Source organism: Lepus europaeus, chromosome 2, assembly GCF_033115175.1.
Source record: "Lepus europaeus isolate LE1 chromosome 2, mLepTim1.pri, whole genome shotgun sequence".
NCBI lineage: Eukaryota > Metazoa > Chordata > Mammalia > Lagomorpha > Leporidae > Lepus > Lepus europaeus.
The window spans coordinates 132,692,633-132,717,137 of NC_084828.1; the positions used below are offsets into that span (position 1 = coordinate 132,692,633).

The following is a 24,505-nucleotide window of genomic DNA, read 5'->3' on the forward strand; positions in this document are numbered from 1 at the left end:
TTTTCCTAAGAATATTTCCCCAAGACTTTTGATTAGAATATTAATATCTTCTTAAGCTTTTAGGAAAGCCAAAACCAATCTAATTAAAGTGTTCATTACAAACTCATTTGTAAATGAGTTTGCAATCTAAAGAAAGACATATCCCATAGTTCCCTATGATAATAAAGAACTAAAAGACCAAGTAATTATATCTTGGCATAATCTTCTATCAAACTATCTTTCTCAAATATAAGAGGGAGAGACCAGTGTTTATAAGTCATTTGTAGTGCTGCGCAGCTTCATAAACCATTCTGTTCAGAAACTATTCTCTTTATTGCTCCTATGTTAGGATTAAGACTTTAGAAAGTAATTATTTCTCTTCCTATATGTTCCGTCCTCTCCAACACCCCACTCATGCAACTTTTAGTCAGTATTCACTTGTGAATTCATTGACTCACGGAACTTGGCCTAAATTTTTAGATTGTCTACCTGTTTCTTATTAAAATTCTCTGGTTCTTATTTCTTAATCCTCTGTTTCCATTTTATAGAGACTACTTCTTCTTTTATCTCCATAAGCATTTTGAATATTTGTATGTTAAGACCCCCTGCCTAAGTGGTTTACTATTTGTAACTCCTCAGATAAAAATTTTATTTGTTGCAACGGTGGTGGACCCTCTTTCACGGAATTTGCCTTCCTTTTTTACTTTCATAATCTTTGCAGACTCATCTTTGGTGGGAGTTAATTTCACTAAGGGTGTGATTGGATGGTGGCAGCCCAAGAAACTTTTGCTTGGAAATGTGGCACTCATGGATATGGAAGAGTTTCTGATGCTGATTTAAGAGCTTAGTTTTCAACCATCTTTCTGTAGATACTATGGGTTAGGGCCTCCATCCACTCTCCAACTTTGGCTGTTCCAGTTTTCAAGTTTTTGACCATGGATAGGCAGTACTTTTTCAGTTCCCAGCTTTATCCAGGAAATGCCGCTGCATATGCCTGCAGTACATGGATTCCCATACTGGTAAAGTCATTAGAACTTTATCTCAGTTGTGGATTTGGGGTTAGTCCTTCTGTGGCCCATGAGTCCCAGCTGTTATTTAGAGTTTTGACCCAGTACTTTGTGTTTAGGGTAGGATGAGGACTCTCCGTGCCTGTTTAGTCCACTGTCTCCATCTTGAATAGATGTTGTCCTGTTTAATATTTGCAAATAATAGTTAAGATTGCTTGAATCAAAAAAAATTCAAATAGCCATGCATTTTGATGAAGCATCCAAGCCTTTCTAGGCTGCTGATGAACTGATAAACTTAGTAGCCATGAAGAAGGGAGCAAGGCAGAGTGCCTGGCACTTAACTAAAATGGATTTCAAGTCAGATGCTGTGCTCTTGGCCAGCAATCCTAGCCTAACTTCTCTCTATTAAGTGCTTTTTCTGGAGATGATTTTGTTCACTCTTACAATCCCTATACTAATGTTTCTCTCAATACAAAGCATTATATTAAATTATTATGTCAGGGCAGGCATTAAGGCTTAGCAGGTAAAGCGTTGCCTGTGATGCTGTCATCCATATGGGCACTGGTTCATGTCTTGCTGCCCCACTTCTGATCCAGCTCCCTGCTAAGTTGCTTGGGCCCCTGCAACCCAAGTGGGAAACCTGGAAGAAGCTGCTGGCTTCTGGCTTCAGCCTGGCCCAATCCCAGCTATTGTGGCCATCTGGAGAGTGAACAAGAAGATGGGAGATTCTTCCCCACTCCCCTCCTTTCAAATAAATAAATAAATCCTTAAAAATTAAGTCATATGAATTAAGTATGACAATTTCCTGAAACTTAATGAGGAGCTTTATGATATGGCTAAATGGTAAATATTGGGTTTTGGCCCTCTTCCCATCTCATCTACTGGGGTTTGATCTCATAAGAAATGAAAAGAGACATTTTCTTAATTCTGCACATAACAGATGTAACCCGCTGTGGTGATGGTGGTGCTATGTTCCATCTTTTCCAGCTACTTCTCCCTTTTGCTTCATCCAAAGAAACCTAAGAACTTAAAGAACCCAGCTTTCTAAACAGAATTTCACTATGAGAAACAGTGACTTGATCAGCCCTTGTCCTGACTGTTGATGTACAATTTAATACTTTATCCCTTTTAGTATTTTTTTGGTTCTAGTTAATACTATTGGTTGAACTCTGTAATTAACACACAATTATTCTTAGGTGTTTAAATTTAACTGAAAAGGGATCCCTGTTAAATATAAGAGTGAGAATAAGAGAGGGAGGAGATGTACAATTTGGGACATGCTCAATCGGACTTGCCCCAAATGGTGGAGTTAGAAATGTGCCAGGGGATTCCAATACAATCCCATCAAGGTTGCATGTACCAATACCATCTCACTAGTCCAAGTGATCAATTTCAGTTCACAACTAATCACACTGATTGATAGGTCTAAGAGTCAAAGGGGTCACTCAAACAAGACTAGTGTCTGCTAATACTAACTGATAGAATAAAAAAGGGAGAGAACAATCCAACATGGGAAGAGGGATACATAGCAGACTCATAGAATGGCAGATGTCCTAAACAGAACTCTGGCCTCAGAATCAGCCCTTAAGGCATTCGGATCTAGCTGAAGAGCCCATGAGAGTATTGTAGGCATGGGAAGCCAAGACACTCTGGCAGGAAAAAAAAAAAAAAAAAAGAGGCCCTAAATAAAAGATCTCTGTGGGTGAGATCCCAGTAGAAAGAATGGGCCATCAAAGAAGGAGGTACCTTTCTCTGGAGGGAGGAGAGAACTTCTACTTTGACTATGACCTTGTCTAAATAAGATCAACGTCTGTGAACCCTAAAGGCTTCCATAGCCTTGGCAACTCATGACTAGAGCCTAGGGAGATTACTGACGCCATAAACAAGAGTGTCAAATTGTTAAGTCAACAACAGGAGTCACTGTGTACTTACTCCTCATGTAGGATCTCTGTCCTTAATATGTTGTCCAATGTGAATTAATGCTATAACTAGTACAGAAACAGTATTTTACACTTTATGTTCTGTGTGGGTGCAAACTGATGAACTTTTTACTTAATATATACTAAATCGATCTTCTGTAAATAAAGATAATTGAAAATGAATTTTGATGTGAATGGAATGGGAGAAGGAGCGGGAGACGGGAGGGGTGCAGGTGGGAGAGAAGTTACAGGGGGGAAAATGTCATTGTAATCCATAAACTGTACTTTGGAAATTTCTATTTACTAAATAAATGTTTAAAAAAGAAGGATATTAATTTCATGAAAGGGAAATGTTAATTCCACACTTTTAGCTTCTTGGGAATTATCCAAGACTACAATCTTATAACAGAAGACTAAACTACAATTAAACTTCCCTTTACTCCAAAAGTTTCTACTTATTATAAGCTATGATTTAAACAGTTCAGTTGTGATGACTGTCTATCTTATTTCAAAAAGAAACGAGAAACAGGCAGTGATGAAAGCTGTGTGATCAAGTCTAGCGTGCTTTAAAATTGTGCTTTAAAAATCTTTGGCATGTTGTTGCTAGTAGAAACTATTCTTGTCATGTTGCATATGAAGGACCATAGAACATCTTTGAAGGTGCCTGGAGAGAGGACAGCTCCAGAGATTGCGAGAAAAGGAAAAGAACACCTAACTTGGAAGAAATCCTATACTTAAATGAACACTTATCCTCTTAGACTTGGAATTTTTCTCCTTGACCATCACCACATTTCAACAGATGAGCGTCTTGGCCCTCAAGGCAGGGGAAAACTCATTTTTAATAACACAGCTGTTAGAGACCACTCCAAACTTTTCTTTTTCTTTTTCTTTTTTTTTTTTTAGTAGATAAAAAAGGCAATATCAATGTGGGCTTTTTAATCACTAACAGCTGCTTTATCCAACTTGTGAATAAAACTCCAAATTTCATATGTGAGACAACTTTTTCTTCCTTGAAATTTTAACTCAGCAGCAGAAACTGTTTATTTCATCTCAAATCCTACACTAAGGAGAAGGAAGAAAATAATAATTAATATGTACATAAGAAATTATGATAGTATTATAAAGCTCAATGAAGTATGAGTTGTTTGTTAGAGATTACTTTACTGGCCATGCAGCAATTCATTTCAAATTGAAGTTTTTAATGTACAGGTCAAAAATTTTTGATTAAGTTAGAATGAGTAAATATTCAATATACTGTATATGTTACTTTAAATTGCCTATGTGTTTTAAAATTATTTTGTTTATTTATTCTTTATTTGAAAGGCAGGGTTATATAGAGAGAGAGCTGGAGAGAGAGAGAGAGAGAGAGAGGGAGGCAGAGGAAAGAGAGCTGGAGAGAGAGAGAGAGAGAGAGAGAGAGAGGCAGAGGAAAGAGAGCTGGAGAGAGAGAGAGAGAGAGAGAGAGAGGCAGAGGAAAGAGAGCTGGAGAGAGAGAGAGAGAGAGAGAGAGAGGCAGAGGAAAGAGAGCTGGAGAGAGAGAGAGAGAGAGAGAGAGAGAGGCAGAGGAAAGAGAGCTGGAGAGAGAGAGAGAGAGAGAGAGAGAGAGAGAGAGAGGGAGGCAGAGGAAAGAAAGAATGAAAGAGATCTTCCATCCTCTGGTTCATTCTCCAAATGGCTGCAATGGCCAGGCCTGGGTCAGGTTGAAGCTAGGAGCCAGGAGCTTTATCTGGGTCTCCCATATAGGTGAAGTAGTCCAAGGAATTGAATCATGCAGTGTTCTGAGTGTAAGAGTGATGTTTTTTGAATGATAGTCTGTAAACAGGTCCTGGACCATATGAAAGGAGAGATGGCATACTAAATTTGGCTTTTCCACTCACTAGGTGGGTGACATTGTATCAGTCTCTTAGCGTCTCTGAACTTTTGCATCCTCAAGAGAATCAGTCACATACTTAATGAAATCCCCCAAAGCACTAAAGTTTCTAAGCTTTCTAAAGTAGAACTAACATATATCACTAAATTAGCTATCTTTTTATATTAATCTGTATAGACAGTTTGAATCCCATGCTAAAAAATACAAGGATTCTGTATTTAAAAAAATGAAAAAAGTTTCACCTTTAACTCAAGATGACTAAAGCAACTCCACATAAGATTATTACAGTCACAGTTTTGTTTTTTTTTTTTTCTGTAAAAGATTAACTCTCATTCAAAAAACTGTTTTCCAAAGAGTCACCTCAAAAACTATGTGGAAAAATGGAACCGAAAGACTTTGGTGCAGAAAATTTTAAAATTGTTGTATCATTCTTTCATGAACTTTTTGAAGACTCCTCATATGAATAGATTTCAAAAAATCTTTGCACCAAAATTAACTTATCTGTTAATTCCATTTCTCCATGAACTTTCTGAAGTTCCTGAGTATAACACTGGTGCAACTGGTTGTGACCCTAGACTAATCAGGTCCCAACTGGAACACTTGTTTTAGTCCATTGATGACAATGGCTACAAGCCTCTCAGGCACAGCTTGGCATTTCTTAATGGCACCACAAAGTGAAAGAGTACAAACAGGTTGGTTCATGGTTGAAAATCAAAATCAGAAGCATGTCCTGATGTTAGGGAGTCAAGATTACATTGTCCTCTGATGACGGAGGCACAATGTGAAACTGTTAAAATAACTCATACAAAATGAACCTACTGTCAGATTCTTTGTGGGAAAATACAACTTTTTGAAGTTTAGCCATGAACTATGTGGTTCAGCTACCCAGATAAAACATAAAGTATTAGAAAAGACCCTCACAGCAATGCATCACTTAATATTTGGAGTACTATTTTTTGAATAATTAGAAGGAAATTCTGCTCTAAGAAAACAGATGCTATATGGGGAGTTTTATCTGATTTTATTGTATGTATCATTTTTCCTAGTTTTGTATGCATGACTCTTATTATTTTTAAAAATATGAGAATGCTATAAAAGTTGAGAAACAGCAGAATGATCCTACAGAGAAAGCAGTGGACTGGAGAGCTGGCAAAGTCAGCCGTCACTGACCACCGACACAATCTTATACAGGTAATTTAATCTCTCATTTTGTCAGTCCTTAAATATTACAACATATTTAGAATGGGAATACCAACACCTGTTCTCACTTTTATTTCACAGATCACTAGAGGTAAAAAGTGAGGTCTTGGGAAAACATAAAGGCATTTGAAAATGTGACCTTTTTGTGATGCAAGAATAATTGAAATGAATTTAATGAGAGGAAACTCGAATCTTCAAAAATGAATGGAGATTTAAAACGTAATTAATTTAGCAGGAGTATTTTTGATTATTTTATACAATGTTTTTATAACAAGAATTATAAAAGGCACTTGATTAATGCTGAAACAAATGCTTCCTGACTTCAGTTTCCTGCTAGTGCAGGTTCTGGGAGGCAGCACTTATGATTTAATGAAAGGTGGAGTTACAGACAAAGAGGGAGAGAGAGAATGAGATATCTTCCATTTGCTGGTTCACTCCCCAAATGGCCACTGTGGCTGAGGCTGGGCTTGAGCGAAACCAGGAGCTTCTTCCAAGTCTCCCATGTGGGTCCAGGAGCCCAAGCACTTGGGCTATCCTCTGCTATTTTCCCAGGCACGTTAGCAGGGTGCTGGATCAGAAGTGGAGCAGCCTGGACACTAACTGGTGCTCATATGGGATGCCAGCATCACAGGCAGCAGCTTAACCTGCTTTGCCACAATGCTGGCCCCAAACTGTGCACTTCTTTTATGGACCTTTGGGACTGGTGTAGTGCAGGTGTGCCCAACAGGATGTCACCTAGTAAGATAACCTTTGTAGCTACTCACAAGTATTTGAAATTCCTTTAAGTTGCATGGGTGGTATACTCACCTCCATACACAAGGACTAAGCTCTACCTGGAGAAGGGCCATAATCATTTCAGGAAGGGCCAGAATCAAGGTAGAGGTAAGAGCATAGTGGTGGGAACCAAGAGGTCTGAAGATGAATCATGGAATATCTGGTTGTTCACTTAATATGTGACTCATTATGTTCAGCGATGATAATGATACTGATGTTCATGACCATGTGGTAGCAAACATCTGTGCAGCCTGAATTATAACAACACTGAGAATATCACATGAGATCATGGGTGTGGGGGTACCAGGAGATCCTAGAGCTCAGGGACTTTTGTTGTGGGTGTTATTGAATTACACTGTTGTGTAAATGACTAATGTTTCCCCTGTAAGCAAAGTTGGATAAGAGATATTGGGAAACTGCATGTGAGTGCTAGAAATAGAAGAAACCAAGTACTATTTAGGATTTGAAAAACTTAGAGAGGGGAAAAGCTCCTTGGACTGAACAGTTTTGCCAGTTCTGATAATTCCTCTTGAATACTATCTAATTTTAAAGTTAAATTAGGATATTACACCACTGATTGTAATTAAAAATTCAGGCCACTCTATATACTATTATTTATCACTCTTCTTGTTTTCTACATCAGGCTACTTCTGCTTTCTATTTAAACAGCCTGGGCTAAGAGGCACAGAAGCTGGGCCACTAGAAGGTAAACAACATTTTGCCAACTGAAAAATAATATGAGATAAAGGGACTGCTGCTGCCTGCGAAAACTTCATTAGCAATAAATGAGTTACCAGATGTGACACATCAGATTTGAAATTAAAATATATTCCCAGTATGCATGTGCAGTCTGGGTAGGAGTTAAAAAGGAACTTTTTTCAAGATAATGCATCATGTTTTTGCCTTCTGACTGTGCCTCCTGTAAATGTAAAATAAAATGCATCCCTTGGTGTGTAAAATGGAAAGACAGCATTTCTGCTTAGAAGGACCACGTGGTGTGGCAGCACATTACTCATATCTCTAAGACAGGAGCCTATTTTTGAACATTCTGTGCCACACCACGACCACCATCTCCTCTTGATTTTAACCTTGCCTCGGCAACTTCTCAACTTCACTTTCAGCAAGCCAGCTCTGCTTTTATTATCAGCAACAAAACCATTCAAGTCAGCAACTGTCAACATCAACTCTACTCTTCCTGAACTCTGCTATCACAACCATCCTGTTAGTGCTCCCCTTTCTTCAGGAGATATAAAGACTCTCCTCTTGTTCTTCCAGCTAGCTAAGCCAACTCTGTTCTTGTCCACAGAGTTACAAACCTCCAATTCAAAAGCAATTGTGGTTAGGGAGGGAACCCCACAGTAGGAAATAGAAGAGCACAATTTCGCTTGAGCCAGCAAAAATTTCAAATGATAAGCCACTGTGTTAGAAATAGCTAACATTCTCTAGTTTTTATAAACAAATATTTTTGGCTGAACTTCTTCAGCCTAGTTCCTTCAAAGTTTCAAAATCTTTGCGGTTCCTCAGTTCCAGATGATGACAATGGGAGTTTGAAACCATTTATTTATTTTTTCTCCCCAATTAACTTTAGTTCTTATCTCCTGCAAGATGGGTAAAACTTATAAATCAAATTAAAGAGTGAAAGTGAAGGATCATTCTCAAGCGTCCTCTTGGGAAATATTTACAGAGGACTTTTTACACATAGAAACCTCCCACAGCACTTAAAAGTTTATTTCTGCATCATTACCTCCTCATCAGATGTGTGGGATGTAGTTTCTGTGTATGCCCTTTGACCTCAGAAGGGAAAACAGCATCACTGAGATGATTAGTTATGTCAATGAGGAAAATGTCCATTTAATTTTCTTAGCCATGAAATTTTAACACAGTCTGAGTGCTCATTTGAGCTTATAAAACTTGCAATTATTTTGTATTCTGTATTTCTGCTGGTATCTGATTCATAGCAAAGGTTTATAGTGACTTACCAGTAACAATAACATTTATCATTTGTGATTAATTGAATACTTGCTTGTGTTAATTGTCTTTTCTACAAGACATCACTATTCTCATTTTTCAGATGAAGAAATAGGCTTAGGGAGCATGTCCTTATTGTTTTTAACATTCTATAAGTGATGTCTTCAGGCCCTGTAGGCTTCTTATTTTTGGGAGGAAGATCATCTCTTTATTCTGCAGTCCAGTGCTTCTTATGAGGAAGTTATTTTGCCCTCCAAGGACATCTGGCAATGTCTGGAGATATTTTTGATTTTTACAAGAGAGGAGGAAAAGAGCAGGCTGTTACTAGCACCTGGTAGGTAGCGGGCAGCGATACTGCTCATCATATCATGGTGCATAGGACAGGGCACACAACAAAGGGTTATCCAAACTGCACTGTACTGCTGTTGGGATGTTCTGTTCCCTACTTTATTTTTTTAAAAAACAAAAAGCCCTTCATAATTTATAGCTCTTATCTTTAACATAATAAATTAACTGTATAATGAATTTTATTGGAGGCTTTTGTTCAACATATGGTATTTTCTATGAAAAACTACAGATCCCCCAAAAGATAAAATTCTGTTGGGTAATCCTTCCAGTCGAAGGTTACATTGGGTGCCTTGTAGGACCTCTGAAACTGGGAGCTACGTGTCTGCAGTATTAGATCATTCTAGACGTTATCTTAGGCATTTCCCAAACTCTAGGATTCTGCACAAATACAACGGAAGAGGGAATTAGATTTTAGATTCATTGTAAGGGCTTCATGGGATGGATGTCTGTGGTGGTGCCTCCGAGGTCCCCCATGCAGGGAGAAGGCTACTGAGTCCAGAAGTCAAACCCTGCCCTCTAGTGGCATCCTTGTCCTAGAGTGACACTTCAGGGCTGGGGGCGTCCATCTGCACACTTGGGGTCTAAACTGACTATACAATTTGAATATCAATTCAGCTTTGCATTCCCATTAGGCATTTCTTCTCTGTGGACCAGCACATTAAATATAACATGTCAGCAAGGTTCTCATCAGAATTAGGCCAAGTAGAGGAAAGCAAGAGAGAGGATAAATCTACCTCCTACAAATGACACTATCTCGAAGTATGTCAACCAAAGAGTTTCAATTACTCACCTCTATTCTCTGTTACTTGTTTCCTCTGCAAAACTGTGTTCTGACTCGTAGGAGCTTGGAGTAGTTGTTTTGGAAGCCAAAAAAGAACATTTGTGGGAAAGAGCTTTTAAAGGAGCAATATTAATAGACTTCTATGACCAAAATTCTATGGCCATCATTTTAATTGCTAATTGGTTCTTTTGGTATTTTCTCTACAAATGGGTAGTTCAAGAATAAAAGCACCGTGAAGTCTGAAAGAACAGCTAAATCGGAGGAAATTATATTCCCCTATTTCCCATTAAGAACTCAATTCTCTCACTACGAAGTGCCACGGCACTTCTTATCACAGAGTGCAGCCTTTTCTGTATACTGATGCCAAATGGGTAACATTTTAGTGAGGCATTTGAAGTCATGATATGCAACTCCATGGGAGACAAACAAGGCCATTTAGAAGGTCTTTTCATTGAGAACATCAGAGCTTTCAAAGGATACATGCAGCCTTTCCTGGATAATCGGGGTAAAACAGAAATGAAGAAAAAGCCCATAAAGTACAAAAGTCAAAAGCAATCAGATAGAAACACTCAAAATTAGGAGCGAAAAGATAGGGTGAATGCTGATGCCGAATCTTAATATATAAAACCAAAAGCAATGGGTAAAAGAGCAACCTAATGTAAGAAGTTGAAAAACAGAAATCAGCTCACTGCAGGATTTGGCAGAGAGAAAAAACACTTAGAGCAAACATTAGCCTAGAACTGGGATTTGGAGGCTGGGGGCTTTTTTCTTTGCCTTTCTAAAAATCCTATTGAATCTTTCTTAGACTTTGATCTGACAAATGGGAATGATACCGTGAAGCATCTACCTGTTCTCAGAAGAATGTTGGAAGATTATGTGTTTAAAATAATTTATTCATAGATTGTATGTTATATGCAGTATGGATAGACTAGATACAGTAAAAAGATACTTAAGAAATGGCTGAAATGGAAAGCTAGTCTATAAAAGATACACACTCCACACTTAGAATCTTAAAAGGGAATGTCCATTGTCGGAGTCTGCTGGCCAGCTGCATCATGGAAGGCAGAGGTCAGGGTTAAGAGCCCGGTTCCATCTCTGAATAACTGTTTCTGGCTGATGTACTCACCCTCTCTCTCTGAGTGTTGGACTCCTCTCCCTTAATATGGGATAAAAATCTTCAATATATTATTAACTTGAGGGTTAAATAACATGCAGGGGAAATGTTGTTGTATTTTACACTATCAAGAAGTATCATCTGTTATTACCAGCATTATATCTCTCTCTATATATTCTCAATACAATTTGTATGTCTCCACATATACACGAAATCATCTCATAAAATTTTACCTTATGCATGTAATTTTTTGCTTAATTACTTATGGCCAAAAAGTGGGTGTTAGTGACCCTTTTAATATAATACTATGTGGTGATTAATTTGTTAATAATCTTATAATCAATTAGAAGAATCCACCTTTATTAATGAAAGAATGAACACCTTAAGTGCAGATAAGTTTAAGATTACTTTCAATTGGAGCAGGAAACAATATCACACCATGGGCCACCAGTTGGTGAATCATCATGACTTGACTAATTAAATATTTCCTTGAAAATGCATGATTTCAGAGAAAAAAATTTTCTTTGCCTATAGCTCCTCTAATATTCATGTAAGTTTGTGTCTTGAAATATCTTACTTAACATGTGTAATTATCTTCTTTAGTATGCCTTTATGAATTCACTTTCTAATAAGTATACAATATGTATTGCTGACTGGTAATAACATTTTTGGTAATACTTTAATGCCATGTAAAATAATGGAAAAACAAATTAGGCTAGGTATTTTTTTAAAATCAGAATATGCAACAGATAGATTTGTGAAGTTCATTAGAACTTTGTGAGAATAGAATAATGCGCTAATAATTTTGGCTGTCTTGATAAGAAGATGTTCCAACTCAGAGAAAATATGTTTTAGAAATCAGTCTACATCAGTAGCCATAGTTATATATTAAGTCAGTGGTAAACTTAAAGTCTTTCCCTAGGTAAACTATATGGTTTCTTAATGTCGTACCAAAATTAAGATGTCCTCTTTACATAAAAAGGCATTTTGTGATTTACGGACTTTTAATTTAGACTTGGAGAGTATCTCTGCGTGATTCAGGAAGTCACAGATATCTTTGTGGATCAAATTTATTTTATTCTTCAAAGAAATACAAGGACTTACATGAATATATACCTATGTCCCCACAAACAACACAGCCATTATATTATAAGTGTTGTTTTAGTTGTCAGGCCATCCAAGAGAGATAGTAGTTTAACTACTATCCTATTTTTTTTTTTTTGACAGGTAGAGTTGGACAGTGAGAGAGAGAGAGAGACAGAGAGAAAGGTCTTCCTTTGCCATTGGTTCACCCCCCACAAATGGCCGCTGCGGCTGGTGCACCGCGCTGATCCGAAGCCAGGAGCCAGGTGCTTCTCCGGGTCTCCCATGCGGGTGCAGGGCCCAAGCACTTGGGCCATCCTCCACTGCACTCCTGGGCCACAGCAGAGAGCTGGCCTGGAAGAGGGGCAACCGGGACAGAATCCAGCGCCCCGACCGGGACTGGAACCTGGGGTGCCGGCGCCACAGGCGGAGGATTAGCCTAGTGAGCCGTGGTGCTGGCCCAACTACTATCCTTAACAGTAGTTTGTTTTCCTGGAAACAACCAAAGTCAGATTCATAGAATCTGGTTGCTGAAGAGTCCACAGAAATCACATGCTCCAGGATTCACCTATTCAAATACTCACAGGGGCTGGGAGGAACAGAGCTGGGAGAAGGAGGCTGGGCTTACTGTGGGTAGAGGACCCTCCCCATTTCTCACAAACACAGCCAATTATGCCTGTTATGATGGGGCGGGTGGCTGGCAGATTCTAAAAGAGAAGCTGGGACTTTCAAGTTTTATGTGAACTGTCATATTTGGAAATGATTTCAGTGGACATACATGTAAAAAAAAAACAAAACAAACCAACATTGTGGAACTAAACAGAACTATTTTACACATCAGTTGGGCCCAAGCACTGCCAATTTGCAACTCCGAATCCAACCAACTTATCTTCCAACTGAGAAAACACACTCCAAAATCTGCAAGATGCTGCAGACTCCTATATCCATGTTTTCACAACACAAAGTACTGTCACTGTGGCTCAGACAGTTAGAAATCCCCTCTCTCATTGCCAGCTCAACAGTCCATGGCTGAGGGATTGGAGGTGGTGGGAAGACACAGAGATGGACAGGGTGAGGTCACTGCCAACACCTGTTCACAGGCAGTGTGCATAAGAGATGAGTCAGGCCTGGAGTCTAAGAACCACCTCAGAATGATGGTGTGGACTTCATCCCTCACTTCTTTGTTCATGCCAGCAACTTATTTTCCCCTTTTCATTTTTCTATACTGTAAGAGATCCTGTTTTATCTCTTGGAGCTATTGCTGCATTTCACCAAAGTGATGTCTCCATGAGGCTGAATACAGCATAGAATCTATGATATTTGGGTATTTTTGCACAGTATTTTGGCCTTTATTCAACAAATATCATCTACAGTCCAAAAGGTCATCTGTGGTAAAAGAGAATAATGCTGTTATACACAGTCATACTGACTCAACAGCTGTGCTTATAGAACTGGTGAGAGGTTAAATTTTAAAATATTTTTAATAAGTCCTCAAAACACTTATTTTTGAAAGCTTCATTGTCAAGTGAAGCATTTCTGAAGTGAACTCTGATGCTCCAAGCATGAGATCATCTACATATTTATGTTACAAGGTTACATTTGCAGTTTTGATCCTAATACATTTTCTAAATTCATTCACAGCAGGTTTGGGAGCTCACACTAAGAAAAAGAGGCATGGACAGAACATATCTGTTATTGATTAGGCTGATATGTTGACAGAGGGAATTACACAGGATTGATAGTGTTTTTGATTAATAGTAACTCTTGGCTAGCATTTACATTATTTGGGATTCTAGCCCTAGTTAAACTTTCTGGACAAGTTGATTCCCCCCCCCCCCCCCCCAGCTTTATTGGAAACAATAGTTGAACTCTCAGGAGCATATCTGGAATTCTGTGAAAGGACAACGTGTACATTTTGCTAAGTTGCTTGCTTGGCTGGAAGAACAGAGTTCATGACTGTATACACAGGACCTTGGACAGGGAGGCTGGGAGCTGCTAGGATGCCAACTTCCACATTCACTGTATTCCACGTGTAGAGGTCATATCTTGTCTTTTTGCAAACGAAACATTTCAGGGCCATATAGAGAACAAAGGGAAATCATGGTCTGATGTTATGCACTTTCTTGTAACTTACTCAGAAGGTGTTTGGAGGGCTGTTGGTAGCTACTTTTCTGAAGAGTCTCAACATAGAGAGAAGTGTCAGTCTATGGAAAGGGGTGGAACTTCTAGCTGAACCAGAGACAGGTCAGGAGAGGACAGAAGAAAGTGAGAAAGGGGCTGTGCAGTAGCTAACCATCCTCTTAAAAACAAGGTATTTGTTTGGCCTAGAGGTGTTTGGCCTAGAGGTTAAGATGCTGCTGGGGCTGGTGCCGCCGTAGCTCAATAGGCTAATCCTCCGCCTGTGGCACCGGCACACCGGGTTCTAGTTCTGGTCCTGGCGCCGGATTCTGTCCCAGTTGCCCCTCTTCCAGGCCAGCTCTCTGCTGTGGCCCGGGAAGGCAGTGGAGGATGGCCCAAGTGCTTGGGCCCTGCACCCGCATGGGAGACCAGGAGAAGCACCTGGCTCCTGGCTTCAGATCAGCGCGGTGGTAGCGCGCCAGCTGCAGCGGCCATTGTGGGGTGAACCAACAGAAAAGGAAGACCTTTCTCTCTGTCTCTGTCACTGTCCACTCTGCCTGTCAAAAAAAAAAAAAAAAGAAAAAAAAAAGAAAAAAAGAAGATGCTGCTGGGATGCCTGCATCTCATATTTGGGTTCATTTCCCACCCTGCTCCAGATACCAGTTTCCTCCAAATGTATCCTCAGAGGCAACAGGAGGTGGCTCAATGGTTATGTCCCTGCCAGCCATGCAGGAGACCCGGGCTGAGTTTCCAGTTCCTGGTTTCAGCCTCATCCTGTTCTGGCTTCTGTGGGCGTTTGAGGAATGAACCAGTGGATGAGAGATATATCTCTACCTCTCTTTCTCTGTCTATGCCTTTTGAATAAATACAATAAATGAAATTTTAAACAAAAATTAAAATGTATTTGTGTTGTTCAAAGTTATAATTTAAGAGGTGGAGGATGTGGAAGAGTGAGCACTTCCATCCGTTGGTCCATGCCTCAAATGCTCATGGTGGTCAGGAATGGATCAAGTCAAACTTAGGAGCTGGGAACTCAATGCAGGCCTCCCACGTGGATGGCAGGGATCCAACTTCCAGAGCTCCAGGATGTGGGAGTCAGGAGCTGGAGCAGGTATGGAACTCATGTATTCTGCTATGGGATGTGGGCATCCCTACTGGTTAAGATTGGTTTGTGTCTGAGAGACAGAGTCAGAGGGGGAGGGGGAGGGGAGAGGGAAGGGGAGGGGGAGAGAAACAAGAATGCTTGCTTTCCCATCTGCTAGTTGTCTCTTTAAGTGTGCACAACAGCCCTTAGCTTTGCCAAGAGGCCAAAACAAGGATGTAGGAATTCAATCAATGATTCCCCCCCACACACCCCTCCCCACCACGAGTGGCAGGGACTCGGTCACAGGAAGCCTGAATGGAGAATTGAGCTGAGAGCTGTATCCAGGCACTCTTTTATGGGATGTGGGTACCTCAAGTGAACTCTTAAACCTGTCCCTAAAGGAAGTTCTCATCTGAGAGTTTTCTTCTTAATCAATTTTAAAATGTCTGAGACAGCCAAACAGCCAGTGCTGGGCTGGGACAAAGCCAGGAGTCTGGAACTCAATTCGAGTCTCCCAAGTGGGTGGCAGGGACCCAAGTACTTGAGCCATCACCTCCCAGGATATGGATTAACAACAGGAAGATGGAATTGAGAGCCTGGAAGTGAGCCCAGGCACTTTGATATGGGATGCGGACTCTAAGCAGCGTCGTAACTGCCATGTCAAATGCCTGCTCCTTATCTGAGAGCTTTAATATTAAACAAATATTATGTGTTAGGCTGCTGGGATCAACTCAGCATCCAGGAAAGAATCTTTTGGGGGCAGTGGAGTGAATGTGGTCTTAGCATATGAAGTCCTGGTGTGCGTTTTCATCTCAGATATTATGTTCATCATCTCTAAATATTCAATTTTGGGCTTTTTAAAAAATATCTGTCTTGACTTTGTTCAAAATTTCCTCCAGTCTCTTGACCATATAAAATGCAGTTGCAATGACCATTTAATGTTGTTGTGTAATAATCTTATCTTCTGTGTCATTAGAGGATCTTCGTTAATTGAACTTTTTATTTTAATAGATTGTACTTTCCTGTTCTTTTGTATGCCTCGTAATTTTGTAGTGAATGCTAAGTACTGTGAATTTGCTTTGTTGGGCACTGGATGTTTTTCTATAAAAAATTGTCCAGCTTTGTTCTGGGATTTACTTGCAAATAGTTTGATTCTTTGCAGTTTAATTTTTTTTTCTTAGGTGGAACCAGAGCATCATTCAGTCTAGGGCTGACTTTTTCACACTCCTGAGGCAAAACTCTTCTGAGTATGCTATTTGATGCCGATTCTGAGGTTTTTCGATCTGGCTAGTGGAAAAGGGAATGATTTGCTGGCTCCAGATGATCTCTATGCTTGTTTGCTCTAATTCTAGTGGGTGTTTACTCAGCCACCTGCCTTGAAAGACCAGGCGGGCCCTTTGCCTAGCTCTAGAACCTTTCTTTGTGCAGGTCTCCACTCTGCTGCTCTGCTCTGGGAACTCCAAGCTCCATCTGCTCAACTCAGGGAGACCTCTGTTACCTTCCTGCATATGCTGGAATCTCCCTGCAGGCACTGAGCTGGGACAAGGACAGGACTCCTCTCCTCTGTTTCTCACTTCATATGGGTCATTGCCCTTTGTCACCTGATGTCCACTGTCTTGAAAACTGCTACTGTATATTCAGGTGTTTGTTTCTTGAGTTGTTTTTGGCAGGGAGGCAACTCCAAGCCCTGTAACTCATCTTGGCTGGAAGCAGGTCTCTTAAGTTTGTTTGAGTTTTGACCCTATGTCTTACATGTTGTTTGATTTTGGAAGAACAACCCAGCCTTAGTCTCTTCTTCACTCATGGATGAAGTGGGGACAGTTCCACAAAGTACTACAATGATTAATCGATGGAACCCTACAGGGGAATATATGCTATAGTCTGTAAAATTAGGCAAAGGAATATCCATACACAGAGAGGAGCTAAAAACAGACTGGAGCAGAGGGAGTTTTCTCTTGCCCCAACAGGGGACCCTTGCCTTTCTGGCTTCCCTCTTGCTGACTGATGACCTTGCCCTGTACCTTTTGCATCTACTGATAAAGGGCCTGAAGGTGCCACAGAACAACTCGCCTCCTCCAAGAATCCATGGGGCAAAAATCAAGTTAACCTGAAACATTTTGCCAAAGCTACAGCAACAGAAGACTGTAATATTATCAACAGAGTCCATGCAATTTTGCAGTAATAAGAATCTAATTTTTTCTTATTTACACCTTAATTTACAATAAAGTCATTTTCACTAAACTGTAAAGTAGAAGGAATGCATAAAACTATTAATTGAGAACATCTGCCCACAATTACAAAAAATGGAACTCACTCAGCTTATAATCAGAACATTAACATCTGAAAAGAAAATGATTTTTTAAAGGAAAGCTATTTTTCTTCTGACATATTAAAATTCCAACTTACTAATGTAGTAACATGAGTGAAAAACTTATAAAATCCTATGGCTTTTTTATTGCATGTTTATTTAGGCCAAAGCAGTATGAGGCATCTAGATTAATTACTTTTATACTGTTAAGTACTGTACATAGTTAATTATTTCATCTAAGTCGTGTCAGAGCCAAACCTGTGAATTACTATTCATGCAGGGCAATGATGATAATTTATGTACTCCCTCCATGCTACAGCGTGTTAATATATTATTTCTGATTTGCAGCTAGATGGTAAAAGTTTATAAGAGGCTTTTAAAGACTACCTCATGATATAAGTTCTAAAATTATGGAGTTCAAAATTAAGGTTGACAACATGTTATAATGGGAAGTTATTTAATGGTGGAATTATAACAGATTTGGACTGAAAAATACATTCTCCCAGGCTTTGATCTGTCGACTCCCATTGTTTCAGCTTGTCCATTTTGTACTCAGCATTATTGTATGATGTGAATATTCTTTGGGTCCTTAGTCATGTTTCTATAAATCTGCACACGCACAAAATCTGATCTTCCCTAGTCTCCTAATATAGCTAATAAAATATTTAATTGTGACTACAAGTGCTCAAGAACTCCAAGTTCTTAGAGAAGTGTTCACACAACTACCATGGACTCTCCAAGCTCAACAGTTGATACTGCACCTATTTTTAAAATATGAGATCAACTTTTCAAAGCTTCCAAAACAGATTCCTTAGAGATTTTGTGCATAGGTCAGTGAAAGAGACCTTGATAAGTATTACAAATTCAAAAATTAAATTTTAAGAGATGTCATTAAAAAAAGGAAAAAAAAGAGAAGAAATCAGTAAAACTTATAGTTAAAAATATAGAGAGATGCTATAAAACTGCTTGCCATTGCTAGAGTGGCCCAGGCTGAGTGGTGTCAACATCATCTGGGAGTCTCCCAAGCAAAACCATCTCGGGAAAAATTTGCAGTTTTTTTTTTTTTTTTTTTTTTTTTAAGATTCTCCAGGTGAGCTGGGCAACCACTGATGTTTGAAAAGCACAGGTCTCAAGGCTCATTTAGTAGTCACTTAAGTTCGTAGATGTTTCAAATAGCTTCCCCCTTTTGTAGCCTGGAGAGCATCACTCCTCCATCCTCCAGCCCCCAGCGCCGCTGCCCAGGGAGAGAGCCTGAGAGCCGGGAAGGCACCTGGAGCTACTGAGCCTTCGGTTTCCTTGGAGATCCTGGGGGCATAGAAGAAGCAAAGCCACAACGAAGCAAAAACGGTGCTTGGAGGAAAAGAAAAGCCGTTTCACAGCACGGAAATGTCTGTCCGCTCCATTCTGATAATGTGTGGAAGGAAAAATAATACAGCCCCAGACTGCTCTGCTGGGCCTTTGATCCTTAGGTCCTTGCTTGCTTTAGAGGAGTTAACAGCTAAAAGGCTGGGGCTGCTCCTCCTGTTCTAGAAGCGCCTTCTTGCCTTTTCTTGTTTTATGAAATGTGAGAATACTGCCATGTGGATGATTCTCCATTTCCCTTGCACCGCCTCTGGCACCGCTTCCGTTCCTGGCCGAGGCTTTCTGCGCGTTCAGCCACTAGAGGTCTGTATTACCTATGTAAAAACGTCGCGGGCAGCCGGCTGAGACGTTCCCCTCCCAACCTCAGTACCTATTTCCGTGTCTTCAGATTTAAAATCTCTTTGAGACACAACACTAGGACATAAAAATCGCGAAATTTTTAAGAAAGGAAGGAGAAAAACTCAATAGGAACTCTTCTTTTTGGAATAAGACCAGGTCTCCCAGAAATTGCTGGTAGATGGCTGAGCACACCTTCTCTCTCTAAAACACAGAAATCAACTGCCAGGCACAAATCAGGGAAACAAAATGTATTTTTCTGCAAAAATGCCCATTCAAAATAGTCCCCCAACCCTAATATATTAAAGATCTCTGTATTTTAACTCCAAATTTTAAAGCATTTATTTCCCACTACAACAAAAGAAAAAGTAATTGGATTCTCATTTAGGTCATTAAAACCACCAATTTTACCATTTTTATGAGGGTTTTTAAATAAAATCTTCTTTTATTGGTCATATTTTATTAGCTTAAATTTTAATGCCCCTTCAGGTTTATTTTATAAAGCGTTGACACAATTTTATGAACTAATGCAGAAGCCTGGGCTTGCTAGGTTGAAGTTACAATAGAAGTGCTGGCTTGTGATACCTCGTGCAGTGCTTCCCAGCGTGGCATGTCTCTTTGGGATTTTCACTAGAGTTGTCCACTTGGGTTTGCCCTCTGCCAGTAGCAGCCTTCCAGAAACCTAAAAATGAGGTATTTCACTCACAGGGCCACCCTGTTTACAAATGATGAAGCCTCTCCATAGCATATGGAGCAGGCCTCCTAACATCACACACTCACATATTGACATAGTTAAGTGGAATGGTTGAAATATTACAGACCTGAAAGCTATAATTTACTGAGTCCTGCAACAGGGGTTTGGGATTCTGATGTTAGATTTTCGTAGATTCTAATTATGCCTGCATTTGGAGTAAGTGGCTACGTTTGTTGCCAGGCAAGATGTAATGCTAAGAGGCTCTCCTCTTTTAAAAGGCATTATTGCATCATGTTCCTGGCCCTGTGTGTCTCTAGCAGGAGAGTCTAGTGTGGCTTCCCTCGCTGTCTGTCACTTTATTAAAACACAACAATTTGCAAGTGTTATTTGGCAGATCAGCTGAGTTCATTTCAAGGAGAGGAAAATAACTCATCTAATCCTTTTAAAAAGTGTTTTCTATGTATTTGCAGGCAAATTGCCTAGTGTTTTATATAGATTTTAAAGCTCGATTCAAGAATTTTTTAAAGGTCTTGCACTACTTGTCTATATAATCCAAATGATCAATTCTACAGATGGAAACTAATTCACAGCACAATAATTTGTACTACAGACCACATTATTTAAAGTAGTTAAGTTTTTCTCCATTTCCTGTTGCATTTCTGCCCTTGGCTGGTGGCATATGAATTAGCAATTTTCCTCCCTGAAAAGTGACAGAAAAATATCTGCTTTACTGTATTCTGAACATTCCTTTCAGAGTTCTTGACTTTTCTACTATTATTTAAAATGATGCTAGTTTATACTGGCACCCGATATCTATATAAACCTATAATTAAATACTAGCACAGTGTTTACTTATATGAAAAAAAAGCTGCTATTGTAGCAGTTAATTAAATAGTAACAGTAAGATGGCAGGCTCTGGAGAATTTGGTGGGTTGCTGCAGGGGGAGAAATGATTGGAACCAAGATGCTGGAGTCAGTCCCAAATTCAAGTTTTGACCTTGGCAGTGGTTAGCAATGTGGGTAACTCAGCATCAGTTTCTGTGAAAAAGTGGAGCAACAAGAGAACTTACACTTTAGTTCTCTGTAGCTGGACTAAATAAGAAAAATGCAGCTGGAGTGACCAACCCAGTGCCTGACACCACAAGGTGTTCAGTTATTGATGTTCATGATTATTTGATTATCTTCTTTGCTCTTTCCTATCTTCATTTATAAAGTGGCGATAATCATGGTTATCACTAAGTGTTGTCATGAGAAATGGATAAGATTATGTGTATGAAAGAGTGCTTGGCAACAGCTGTTCCCCAGAATGTTCTCTCAAAGTTTTCACCCTTGAAACTAGATCACACATTGGGAGAGTTTCAAACATGATTCATTCCTGGACATGAGAATTTTGACTTTTAGGTTTCTGCGAGAGAAGTCTGTGCCATTTAGGTGAAGCCTCATTTTTTTCCTGATCTGAGTGATGACTTATATTTGTGACTCTATCAGACAAAACATCACATTGAAATAAGAGTCAGCCAGAGACAGGCAGCAGCTTCAGGAAAGTTTAAAACACCGAATATAAGAATCTGTTTAAACTGAGAGAACTGAGAGAGAAAGAAAATGATCTTGCTTAAAATGCTATTTTCAACCCTTCCATTTTTCCTCTCCTAGTGACTAGAGAAGTTTGTTTTCCCATAAATGCTGCATATTAGCTCTTTTCAGGAGAGAAAACCTGGGAGAGGGAATTGAGGGAAGTAGTGACTACAGAGCTTTTTAGTGGGGATAAATTCTGATTAAATTACAAGCATTCTTTGAGCTCAGCTCTTCTTCTGAGCACTAAGGGGATTTGGATTTAGAATTGCAACTAGCACCAAAGAGAACAGGGCCAAGAGACTGACATATAACTAAAAAGATTTTACATAGAGTTAGAAGGACTAGACTTTGGCAGTTTGGCCTTTATGCAGCAATGTCCAAGGACACACAGGAGTTGCAAAACAGGTGCATGCTTCCCCAAACCAGGAGGCACGGGGGTCCGGGTCAGTTCACATCAGTGTTCATGTTTTTGTATGAGAAAAGGAAAACTTCTTGTTAAAGATTAGGTATTTTTTTTTTTTTTTGACAGGCAGAGTGGACAGTGAGAGAGAGAGACAGAGAGAAAGGTCTTCCTTTTGCCGTTGGTTCACCCTCCAATGGCCGCCGCGGTAGCGCGCTGTGGCCGGCGCACCGCGCTGATCCGATGGCAGGAGCCAGGTGTTTATCCTGGTCTCAGTGTGCCAGTTCTTGGCAGGATTGGGCTTACGTGATGTTAGTAATACAAGGGGGGTTGGGAAATCAATTGAGAATTAGAGATCTAACTGCATTTGTGCTAACAACTGTCCCTACAACCTGGAATTCTACCCGAACGTTTATATGGGGTTCTTTTCCAGGTTAGAGAGTCAGTCACACCCAGGCAGCCTAGGGCTGCACTCCCTTCTGAGGCGGCAACTCAGCCTTACTTACCAGGAGCCTCTCTAGTACTGAGAGACCAGGGCCCTGTGACAATGATTGCATGGTGAGATTAGGCGGGAGGAGGGAAGGGGGCCTGGTGGCCGTGGCATGGGCCTGCTGAAGACCATCCTCCCCTTCTATAGCTTTGTTTAGACCACAGTTCAGTTCCATTTGCAGAGACAAAATTTTGACACAATGCGGTTTGGGGTTAAGATGCACAGCTGCATAGGGATTGAGCACACGGCTCTGATATAGTTTAATAAAATTCTAGATTCAAATCAGAATACTAGCTGTTTAAAAGTTGGCCAAGTCACAAACCCTCTAAGGCTCAGAGAAGTGTGGAGACTGAATTAAATAAGATCATAGATAAAAGGCCAGAAAAGTCATAGGTTCTCATAAATGAGAACTGTTTTTAATGGGAAAGATGAGTATATGTGACTAATGCAAGGGTAAACTCCACTTTTTATCACCTAAGTTTTCTGATATAAAAATGCTTCCTCCTAATGGTATTTAATTATTGATTTACTCAAGATTAGAAGTTTGAAATAAACTTGCCAAAACCTTATTTGACAAATCCAGTGGCAATAAGCAAGGATGATGAGATTTGCTTGATCAGGAATCACATTACTTGTAAAACCTTTTAACCCACCAAACTTCCCAACCATCGAGCTATTGTTTTTCACCAATAAAGCAAGTTGCATTTCCCCCCTCATTCTGTTCATGATGGTTTCTCCTTTCTTACTCACAGGGAGGGCTCTCGGAGGCCTGTCAGGCAGCCAGCCCACTGGGGAGGCAATGACACCACAGATGCATGTCTTTCTGTGGCCCCATCTGCTGGAAATAGTAACTAAGTCCTTTGCCTAAGTTAGAAGGAGAGGAGCTGTAGAAAATCAAATTAGCAGGAGAGAAACTATTAGTCTTCATGTTCTTGTTTCCAACCTGCAAACACAGATTGTTAAATATGCCTGTTCCCTAATCCTCATTAGGAAATCTTAAAGAATAGCAGGACAGGAGAAAAGCATGGGGGTTATGAGAAAACAACACTCCTAGAAAATAACACCAAGTCAGAACTGTTTCTTCATTCAGACTCTACATACATTTTTAGAATTAGTTGGTTTGAAATTTTCCATGAAAAAATTCTATTCCAGTTTATGTGTGGATGGATCTCTCTCTCTCTCTCTCTCTCTCTCTCATACACACACACACACACAATTCCATTTCTTTTATTTAGAATTTTCTTGTTGGACTTGAAGACAAAGTATCTAATTGGAATAACCATTATAGAAAATTGCTTTGCATTTAGTGGCATCCATAGGACTTAAGTACACTGGTATATTTATATAAGAAGGCAAAGATTTCACTAAAAATAATCTAACAGGATGGGTGTTTGGCCTAGCAGTTAAGATGAGAATTGAGATGCCTGCTCCCAGGGTGGGCATTTGGTGTAGTTGTTAAGACACTGCTTGGGATGGCCATAGCCCAGATCAGAGTGTTTGGGTTCAAGTCTCCTCCCAATTGCAGCTTCCTGGTAATGTGCACCCTGGGGGGCAGCTCCTGTAGTTGGGCCCCTGCTACTCTCATGGAAGATCCAGACCGAGTTCTCAGCTCCTGGCTTCAGTTTGGCCCAGACTCCACCGTTGCAGGCATTTGTGGAGTGAACTAGTAGATGAATGCACTATGTATCTCTCTGACTCTGCTGTTCAAATAAATAAAAACAAAATAAAATAAATAAGATACTAGCACGTAGGTGTTCACAGATACTCACTGAGTAAACCACTACAGAATCTGTTGCAAACTGTAGTACTCAGGAGGGATACCTGGTATTTAACATCATGCTATTTCAGAAGGATTTTAATAATCATGGTATTGCTTTCCTGTTCCTATATTATAGTCAGGGAAGAAACTTTAGAATTACTTCACACCTATTAAATAAGTACCATCTAGGTCATGTTAGTTGCAAATAGACATGGCATTAGGGTTTGGATAGTTAATAAATATGTGCAACACTAATATAAGGCATTAGGGAGTGGTGGAGTCTGTGACAAATAGGGGAGCTTTTATATTGCTTTACATTCAGATTTGAAAATGAAA

At 39.8% G+C, this 24,505-nt stretch overlaps 1 protein-coding gene across 2 annotated transcripts in view; it reads right to left on the reverse strand.

The window, feature by feature from the left end:
• The window catches only part of AGTR1 (angiotensin II receptor type 1), a 46,559-nt gene that overhangs the window by 5,618 nt on the left and 16,436 nt on the right, over positions 1-24,505 (reverse strand). The window contains exon 3 of one of the 2 annotated variants that reach the window (XM_062178610.1): positions 9,856-9,909. The exons of the other annotated variant lie outside the window; for it this stretch is intronic. The gene's annotated coding sequence lies outside the window, so the exon portion shown is untranslated. The remainder of the gene's footprint in view (positions 1-9,855; positions 9,910-24,505) is intronic. 2 annotated transcript variants of the gene reach the window in all.